Source organism: Polyodon spathula, chromosome 10 (genome assembly GCF_017654505.1).
Source record: "Polyodon spathula isolate WHYD16114869_AA chromosome 10, ASM1765450v1, whole genome shotgun sequence".
NCBI lineage: Eukaryota > Metazoa > Chordata > Actinopteri > Acipenseriformes > Polyodontidae > Polyodon > Polyodon spathula.
Window position 1 is genome coordinate 14,910,934 of NC_054543.1, and position 10,497 is coordinate 14,921,430.

Genomic DNA, 10,497 nt, shown 5'->3' on the forward strand with positions numbered 1-10,497 from the left:
GGGCAAAGCCCTACTCCTATAGTATATTTGTTTTGTATTATTATTATTATTATTATTATTATTATTATTATTATTATTTATTATTATTATTATTATTATTATTTTATATTTATTGTTATTGTCTTCTGGCAGAGGCGAGGTCGGTAGCTAATTGAGAGAAGGTCACCTGCATAAAAGCCTGCAGCTTTGTGCACTCTGGGTGGGTTGTTCAGAGAAACAGAGGACAAAGAAATGAGAAACTAAACAAAAAAAAAATAATCTAGGAACAGTGAATGCCATTTGCCCAGCCTGACCTGTATCATTTGTTTGGTGTTTTGTGTTTGTGATTTTTGTTTTTGTTTAAACCTTTCTTTTTGCTCTGTGAGCAGTGTTTTTGTTTAAATATTTATTTAATATTTGTTATTTAAATAAGCGGCACAAGCCGCATCTTTTGCCCTGCAGTACTGCCTGTGTTTTCTTCCTGCATCTGGCCTGACGTCATCACACGGCTACCCTGTCACAGGGAGTTAGAGTGAGAATGAACTGCAGCACATGACGTGTTTGATAAAATAAAATAAACACATAAAAAATTGTTTTCTTTGTTTTTGTCTCTGGTAATTTTGTTGGTTTCAGAAACATACGGATCTGTTTGCTTCAGGTAACCCTTTGCATTATAAATAATTGGAGCCCTTGTTCTTATGTAATAATTATGCAGCTTGCTGAAGTAATGTTCCATGTCAGTTTTAAACTAACTACTGTTGCTGTAGTTCTGCTAACTTAATAGAGAACTGCACAACTAGTTTCAAAGTAGCAGCATGTGACAGAGACAGAACGATTCTTGGTGATAACTCTCTCTCCCGACCTGAGAGGGGGTACAGCTGCACTACATTAAGTCATCACCCCAGAGGGAAAGCGATGTGTAAACCGTGGATGGAGGAGAAATGGCTGTACGCTAACAAAGGGGGCGTGACTGACGATACAAAAGGGGACGTGGCTATGTGATCTGTTTCTTTGTTTATGGTTAAGAGAACCGCTGAAGGACGAGTATAACATAACCATGAGTGTTTAGATTGTTTGTATCTGTCGCTTAACCTTTAGTGGTCCATATATTTAGCGCTTGTCAGGCGCTCTGTTTATTTTACACATGCTGTTTAAAATATTTTTCAGAGCAAAACAGGTTTAAAAGGCCCTGCATAGCATAAGGACACTAAGTACTGCATCTCCAGCCAAGCCCCACCCCTTGTTCACTGTATTTTTCACATACCTCTTTATAATCGTGCATATTGATAAATCATCTCCTGATCACTCGTTTTATCACCAAACTCCTCAATAATGCGACCTATTCATTATTTTATTACTATAACATCTCAAAAAGCTCTGCGGAGCGCTGGATGCGGAAGCAGCTATCTCCTTTGTTTGTGTCCATGTTATCTCTGTGGTGAAGGGGCTATGTGCATTGCTCAGATATGCCCCTTTGTTCGGTTTCATTTAGCTCCTATCGGTCTCAGTCAGCCATTGAAAGGTTTTCTCGGCTTTCTCCGGAGAAAAAACTACTAGAGAACTGTGCTTGACATCTTTTTGATGATGTCGGACCTGGTCTGACATAGGACCACAAAGGGTTAAGGCCAGCACTATCAGAAGCAATCTTTTTACTGCACATATACACTGTACATACAATTCGGTTTTGGAAGAGTTTAGCGTTTACTTTAACTGAAAATATCCCAAGGACAAGTGTTATAAAAAAGCGCCAGCCCTTTATTAGTTTATTTTGATGAAACCAAAGAAACAATATTAATCTTTCTTATGTCTAGCTTTCTGTTTTTTGGAACTCTTTTGAACTGTGTGTCTACATTGTACATTATTTGTAAAGCTTTGTAAAGACTGAATATCTGTCTTTGTGGGGACAAAAGAAATTGTATCATGGGGAATTCAATTGTATTATGACTGCAGTTTTCAGTGGGTGCCTGTGGCAGGGCAGGATCATGATGAGGGCTGTTTGTGAAAATGTATTCTAAATAGTGTGTGCTTATTGTTATTACTGTAAATGATTAATTAAGTATCTGATACTCCTGGGAGAGCCTGCCTGCTGTGTGTGACTATTAGCTGTGGATAATCAGCAGGTAGGTGTGTTCCAATGGGGTGTCAGGTATAAAAAGGTTCTGTTTATTCACCAAAGCCAAAGACAACAGGCTGAACACTGTCCACACTACCCGTGTGGGGTCTGTGTGGTCCAGTTGTTAAAGAAAAGGGGTTGTAACTAGGAAGTCCCCAGTTCAAATCCCAGCTCCCTCAGAAGTCACTTAACCTCCTTGTGCTTTGTCTTTTGGGTGAGATGTTATTTTAATTGACTGCAGCTGGTGCATAGTTTACACACCCTAGTCTCTGTAAGTTGCCTTGGATAAAGGTGTCTGCGAAATAAACTACGACTACTACCACTACTACTACTAATAATAATAATAATAATAAAAACGTAAAGAAACCGAAACCCCTGACAGGGTTTGTTTATGAACAGAGAAGATTAGTTCAGGGATTGTAGATCCCACTAAAGTATATCTATTATTTTGTGTTTTTTATTTTGCTTTACATACTTTCCCCTGTACATCCTCTGTGCATTACCATTACTAGTAGTCACGTGAGCTGTTCTCTGTGGGTGTATGTTTATTTACACACACAGGAACCCCACGTGACGCTACCAGCAATGGTAGCGTCACGTGGGACATACGGCCCAATGTACAACTAGCAAAATAAACACTGTACAAAAAACTATCAAAATACAGGTGCCATGAAACGGCTCACGCTACTCCACTAATAAACATAGGTCCCACTTCCACACCTGTCTGTTATACTGGGTGGGATCTGCTGAAACTAACTCCCTGTTCCTTGGGCAGTTCATCCAACTCCAACCTTGGATATACAATCTCGCCGTTGGAGGTGGTTGCTGTGTTTCCTTAATCCATTCATTCAGCATCAGATGGACCGATGCTTCGGCAGGAGCAACGCTCTGACCTCTATGACTTACTGGAGCCCTGAGGTGAATAAATGGGACCTTTTTATACCTAACGCCCCACCGGAACATACTTACCTGCTGACTATCCTCAGCTGGTAATCATACACAGCAGGCAGGCTCTCCCAGGAGCATCAGGTACTTCAATTATTATTTTCAATAATTACAATAAACACACTATTTATAATACATTTACACAAAAACCCCTCTTCATGTGAGTGCCCAACATATCATTAAAAAAAAAACTTTTGTTCGGAACTTAGATCCTTATTGAAGAATTACCATGACAAGGTGGGATGTACTGTAACATATGGTTGCTGACTAGCATGCACTCAGCATTTTATTTCATGATGTTTCAATAACGAACCTTATGAATTTTGTATACCATAGTAACGTTTTGTAAAATTAAGACTCCAACTTATAACCATAAGGCAGGTTCCTAGAAATGCATACATTGATTATAATTAACTGAGTTATTATAAATTGGATCAGACCTGTTGAATCACTTTACTAAACGGTTATTTAAGGTTATGAGAGTTTATGTATGGGATTACGCAGCCTGAAACTGCAGCATTATTAATATAATTTGATAAGGATACAAATCAAAAACCTCACACATATGGATTGCAATAGAATGTACATTAATGAAGGCACAAACCAAAACATTTTGGCTTTTAACATCTGTCAACTTGACCTATAATAAATTTTACCTTTTTTAATTTTATTGAGCATTTTTCAATTATGGATACTTACAATCTACAATTTAATTTTTTTTTTTTTTTTTTTTTTTTTTATAAACTCATAAGTCAGTAACACAAATCTCTCACCATGGCTGTAAATACATTTATTGTATCATGAAAAAGATGACTAAGGCTGCCACGTTTAAAAACGTGTAAACTACCTGCAGTAAACTCAAGGGCACCATTAAAAACAATGGTTATTTGTTTCATAAGGTTTTGTTGTTTTTTTTTTTCTCATTATGTATGTGACACTATGAACTATTATCCTAAAACTCTTCTGAGCGGAAGAGTACCCGATAAATCATTACAAGTTCAAGGTAAATGTACGTTTTAAAATTGTTTTAAATGTGGGCTCTACTGTGTGATACCTTCAGCTCAGGAAGCCTAACTCCAGTCGTTGTCAACTACCACATAGTAGAGCTTTCACTATCACTTAAGTAGTTTATAATACAGTTTTCTATTCAGGTAGAAACAGAAATTGGATACGTAAGTAAAAGTTATTTGCACACACGCCCATCTGTGTTGGAGTACAGAGCATTTGCAAAATATAAACCACAATGTTATGCACACACCATCTGCTGGTTTAGTTTCCCTTTCATTAAACATTCTGCAAATCGACAAGTAAGTTACACAGGCAAACGAAGAATAAAAATCTTATTTTGGCAATAAAACTAGTTTAGGATTTTCAAAAATGGGCTTACTTGTTTTTTGTTGTTGCAATGTTAGCATCATATTACAGGTTGGTTATTATATATCGTCATTTGAAACAACAACTGTTATATGAATCTTGCCTACCTTTTTCCTACACGGTCTCCATTTACAAATAGAGATGAAGAAATAATTTTAAACAGCTGACACTGCATCATGATATGCAGCAAGGCAATTTACAATCTCTCAGTCTACAGTCTTTACAGACTCTTGAGTATTAATTTGGCAAGGAGTTGAGTCTAGACAGGTGCATTGTGGACTCTCTAGTTTCTTAAAAGGAGCTAGCACACCAGTAGTGGGAAGCAAGTATGCAAATAAATAAATAAAATCCACAGCAGTCTTTGCGAGAAAAGCGCTAGTTTGTTAACCGGTAATAATGAACCGGAAGGCCATTGAGTCAGTAAGTGATTGCAAGTTAATAAAAAAAAAAGTTGATCAGTGATACATACAGTACTTCTAAACTGCATAAATTTAGTTCAAGGTTTATTACTACTACACTAAACTGAGACTGTTTAACAAACAAATAGAAATATGGACAAGGGAATAATGGATATTGTAATTGTGCAACCACAGCCACTTTAGTAGTATACAGTAAATAAACAATATAACATTTCCTTTTTGCTTCATTGAGAAATGCCTTCCTTGGATCAATGCTACATTGTTTGTACAATTAATGTGCAACTTCACTTTGTGATCTGATGTCACATCTTCCCTCCAGCTATCTAGATCATTACTTTGCTTCCCTAACAGTGAGTGCTCTTCAAACATTACAGCAGGTCCCCTCAAACTGAGAGACTTCTGGAGATTTCTTTACACTTTCTCAGGAGCTCAAGAGTTCAAATACTCATCATATCCTGCATTCATGAGACACATTTCTGAAGTGCCATGAAGACTAGCACACAGTCTTATCAAGTGTAGCACGATAAGAATACTAACTTGTTCCTGTGGCCTTGATCAAAAAATGCTTCCTTACTAATTTTCACAGCTGGAACTGTTGCTGAATAATGCTTCGCAAGTCCAATAAAAATTACAGCATACATCATTTTGACATGTTATAAACATTGGTTCTGACTGCAAAACCTTTAATTATCAATGATAGATAAAACGTGAAGCGACTCCCTATTAATGCAACTAGCAGCTCTGTTTTACTCAGTAGTTTATAATAGCACAGCAGTACAGTTTCAGCAATTACTCTCAGATAACTACATAAGAATATGCAGACTGGGAAAAAAAATAAAAAATTTAAAAAGCGAATAGCTAATACTGTAAACAAATGTACCTTGAATGCAGTGGTATATACTCTTCCTGTCACATTTATTTTGGTAATGAACACACTATTTATTTTAAGCATCATAAGATTCCCTGGTTGCTGAGTCATTAGCAAATCACATTGTTTATGCAATCATATGTCTCTTCTGAGTCACAGTGAGTTTCTCATGATGATGCATGGGGCAAGCTATAGTCTGTTCTATCATAACCTAAAAAAAAAAGAAAAAAAAAACAACTAACCTTACCAGAACATGTTAATGATATGACCACGAATCTGAACAGTTATGGAAAGATTGCCTAAAGATTATGTTGCTATTGTGCATGGCTGTCAATCAAAATATGTGCTGGATTTTTCAATTAGCATAGTTACCAATCTGAGTATATTCTTTATTAAATCATGTCTCTTAACAATACAGACATGACTGTAATAATACTGTTTGTAAAACTATAATAACATTTCAAAATACATTGTCCGGATGTGTATAATTTGAAATGGCTTCAATAGTCAAAATAATTATATACAGACTATTTCATAACGCAGCATTTTATTATTATTATTATTATTATTATTATTATTATTATTATTATTACTATTATTATTATTATTATTTTATTTATTTTTGGTAAATTCATAGCTTCTAGATTTTTCATTTTCTGCCAAAAATTAAAGGAGTGTACTTTGTCTATTGTTTTTTTTTAAACAAAAGTGTTTTCTCTGCTAAAGCTTTCCACCACCTTTTGCCTGCAGTACAGCCTACTAACACAAACTGCCATAGGGACGTCAAGCCATTTTCTGCATGCTAAAATAAAATCAGTTCTAGTGATTTTCTAAGATGAAATACACAGTGCATGTAAAATCTGGGGTAGCATGGCTTATATATCAGTCACAAGGAGGGAGGAGGCAATAAGGTCCAGTTCAGGTAAAAATTACTTAACATGCCTTTCAGCCATTCCATTTCAATTTGTATTGCACAGCACATAGTCACCAGGTAGCCACCTGCCATCGCTACAAAAAAGACTTAAACATCAAAGACTTCAAAATAGGTTTCTAAACTTTTACTGACATAACAGACTTCTCTTAAGTCTTATTTTTGAAGTAGGTGAGGATTCACCTCCTGGGTTAATGGTATTGGGAATCTTCCTGGCTCCACACATTTGAATAGAGGAGTGCAGAACTCCCCAGAGTTGAAGAATTGTTAAGAGGACCTCATGCAACATGTAATAAAATAACAGGATTCATGTGTTAATTGGTAAACCCTCAATATGAGCGTCAAAGCAAATCAGGGCACTTATTATAATGATGATGAAAGACTTCAAGGCCTCAACGGAGGATATAAGTGTGTGTGGCAACTGGCGGTCTGTATCTTTGATTAAAGCTGACCTCACCAATAAATCTAATCACTTTTGAAAGTCTATACAATGTTAGAAACTGATGATAAAAAAAAAAAAGTACACGGGATACACGATTAATTATACGAATCATGGGTTTCACATCTATACAGCACGGGCAGACGTATTTTGGACAACGCTAAAACACATATGCACATGCAAATATAACAACAAATTAAATGCACACCAACACGACATAACACTTTACAATTTAAGAAGTATGCAAACTTACTTACAACATTTAAAACCACGTCAGTTAGGTTAAGTTTTTTTTTTTTTTTTTTTTTTTTTTCCATTATTATTATTTTTAATTTACTTCAGTCAAAGCTCAGAATTTACATCAAGGCTGCATTCTCTTACCTAAGTTTGTCTTTTTAAAAAAAAAATAAATAAATAACCTGGTCTGTCTTTTACTGAACATCCAATCCTTAGTGTGCATTTTCAGCCAAAGAATAATACATCTCCCGGTCATGAGCGGGTAAAACACAATAAATGCTGCAGAGTTCTTACCTTACAGTTGTCTAATACAGATTACGGTTTTCATCCGCAAATTATCAAACAGTATTCTTGTTGTTGTTTTTAATGTTTTTACTTTTGCTGCACAAAGAAACACGAAATAATACGTGTAGCATGTAATCCATCAACGCCGTCCTTCAAACGCTGTCAATGTCTTAATCTTAAAGGGTCGCATCTGATGACCTGCACGTAACACTGTTGTGATCTTCCTGTTAACGATTGGTTGCGGATAATTTGTCTGTGCTGCTTAACAGTTACTACAGGAATAGTTGCACGGGAAAAGTTTGTATTATTAAAAAAACAAAACAACAAAAAAACAACAACAAAAAAAAAACAAACAGTCGAAAAATATATATACTGAAGCTCCAGTAGTGCTGTTCAGTCTTCTCTCTGCGTGAATGTGTGTGTGTGTGTGTGTGCAGGCTACACTGACTACAGTGTTTGTAGGATGTACATTTAGCAGAGGTAGTTTACCAATCCTGACAGATGACCAATACATGTACAACCTGATGGAAAAAGCAATGAGCGAGCTAATACAGTGGATATCAAAGGACCGACAGCAGATTCCTTAACCCTTCAAGGACTTTCGTTGAACTCCAGCGCCACCTTCAGCGGTCTGCTTTTAACACGACAGATGCGACCGAGGATAAGGCAGCGGAATGGAATCTTCTGTTTTTTTTTTTTGTTTTGTTTTTTTTCAGCTGGTTGTTAGTACAGTATCTACAGTTATTAAGACGAATATGTCGAATGACGCTAAGGGGATAACAAATTTGACGGGGCTGACTTCCAAACAACATTTTACAGTGTTCAATAATATAATAACAGCCCTTTAAAATTAAATTCAAATCGAGTAAAACTAACATTATATAAACTATGAATACATAATACAGTTATGTAAAATATGCACTGCAATAATTTATAAAAATACTGCAATAGCTATGTTAGGGCATTAAAAGTTCATTATTTCTATTTGCTGTTTTATTATTGATGAATGCCATGCAGTGTTAGTGTATGTATGCATCACTAACCTGCCTGCGCGTATTGCATGAACTGGAGAATGTCAGTCCCTACATTGGCGAGTTTGAGCCGGACAACAACTTCAGAGACTCTGGGACAGAGGTGCCATTTAGGTAGGAGGATTTGTGGAGGGAGGGGTGGTGGGGCAGTTGCCCCTCCCTGTGTTTCAGACCACTTGTTAATTTTAGAAACAATATATTAATGCAGATCAGTCAGCGCTACTTATTTTGCCAGGACTCTCGTAGTTTGGATATTTCTCCCGGACAACCCCATAGGACAATTTTCTCAGGTGTTTTGCTCAAAACTCTACTTTTAAACCCCTTTATGTCAGCAAACCTTTAATTTCTGCAAAAGGCATGTAACGTCTGTGATTACTGCAATCAACTCTGTACTTAGCAGGGTTTAGGACCCAGGGGAGCCCTGTAGCAGGCATGCATTCAATGTGTGCCACAAGTTCACATATTTGACCATCTACAATGGGTGCGCGTGTGATAAACCCTACTCGTCTGGTAAAAAAAAATAAAAAAAATACATAAATATACAGCAATAGTGTGTTCACTTAAAATAGAAGATACTTGACAATGGAATGTTACTGACAGTTGCTGTTTTTCCCATCAAGGTATGTTCACTGAACTTTTAGACAGTCCATTAAATATTAATTACAATGTAAAGTTTCCCCATGTTTTGTTAGTTTTTTTAATGACAAAAATAATATACAACTAAAAAGAAAAAAAAAATAGACAATCTGATTATTTACATTTTTGCAACCTTCATTGTTTTCTTTTGTTTTAGAAAAATAATTTCCAAAACTTCCATTTGAGATAATTATTTGTAAATCTAATATAAACTGCATTTGTAGCCTAATGAACTCAAGTCTCATGTGAAAAACAAGGAGAACTTTTTTAAAACAGGCAACAAACATTATAACAGCGGTTCTCAACCCTCATGGTACTGTGACCATGGTACTTCTACCAATAACAATTATTCAGACCCCACTGCCCTGTGTTACCGCACAACATGCATTACAAGACAATATCAACAATATCAATATCAATAAAGTAATTGCTTATTTTTACAGACAACACAGTATATATATATATATATATATATATATATATATATATATATATATATATATATATATATATATATATATATATACACACACACACACACACAGTGCCTTGCAAAAGTATTCAGACCCCTGACCAATTCTCTCATATTACTGAATTACAAATGGTACATTGAAATTTCGTTCTGTTCGATATTTTATTTTAAAACACTTAAACTCAAAATCAATTATTGTAAGGTGACATTGGTTTTATGTTGGGAAATATTTTTAAGAAAAATAAAAAACTGAAATATCTTGCTTGCATAAGTATTCAACCCCCACACATTAATATTTGGTAGAGCCACCTTTTCGCTGCAATAACAGCTTTAAGTCTTTTGGGGTAAGTATGTACCAGCTTTGCACACAGTGTCCGAGTGATTTTGGCCCATTCTTCTTGGCAGATTTGCTCCAGGTTGTTCAGGTTGGTTGGATGACGCTTGTGGACCGCAATTTTCAAATAGTGCCACAGATTCTCAATGGGATTGAGATCAGGACTTTGACTGGGCCACTGTAGGACATTCACCTTTTTGTTCTTGAGCCACTCCAATGTTGCTTTGGCCTTGTGCTTGGGATCATTGTCCTACTGAAAGGTGAATTTCCTCCCAAGCTTCAGTTTTTTAGTGGACTGAAGCAGATTCTCTTGCAGTATTTTCCTGTATTTTGCTCCATCCATTCTTCCTTCAATTGTAACAAGATGCCCAGTCCCTGCTGATGAGAAGCATCCCCACAGCATGATGCTGCCACCACCATACTTCACTGTAGGG

General features: G+C 36.1%; 1 protein-coding gene across 5 annotated transcripts in view; it reads right to left on the reverse strand.

The window, feature by feature from the left end:
- Nucleotides 1–8,174, reverse strand: part of LOC121322044 (protocadherin-15-like) — a 334,822-nt gene extending 326,648 nt beyond the window's left edge. For all 5 annotated transcript variants that reach the window (XM_041261506.1, XM_041261501.1, XM_041261503.1 and 2 more), the window contains exon 1: nucleotides 7,600–8,174. The gene's annotated coding sequence lies outside the window, so the exon portion shown is untranslated. The remainder of the gene's footprint in view (nucleotides 1–7,599) is intronic.
- Nucleotides 8,175–10,497: the final 2,323 nt, after the last annotated feature.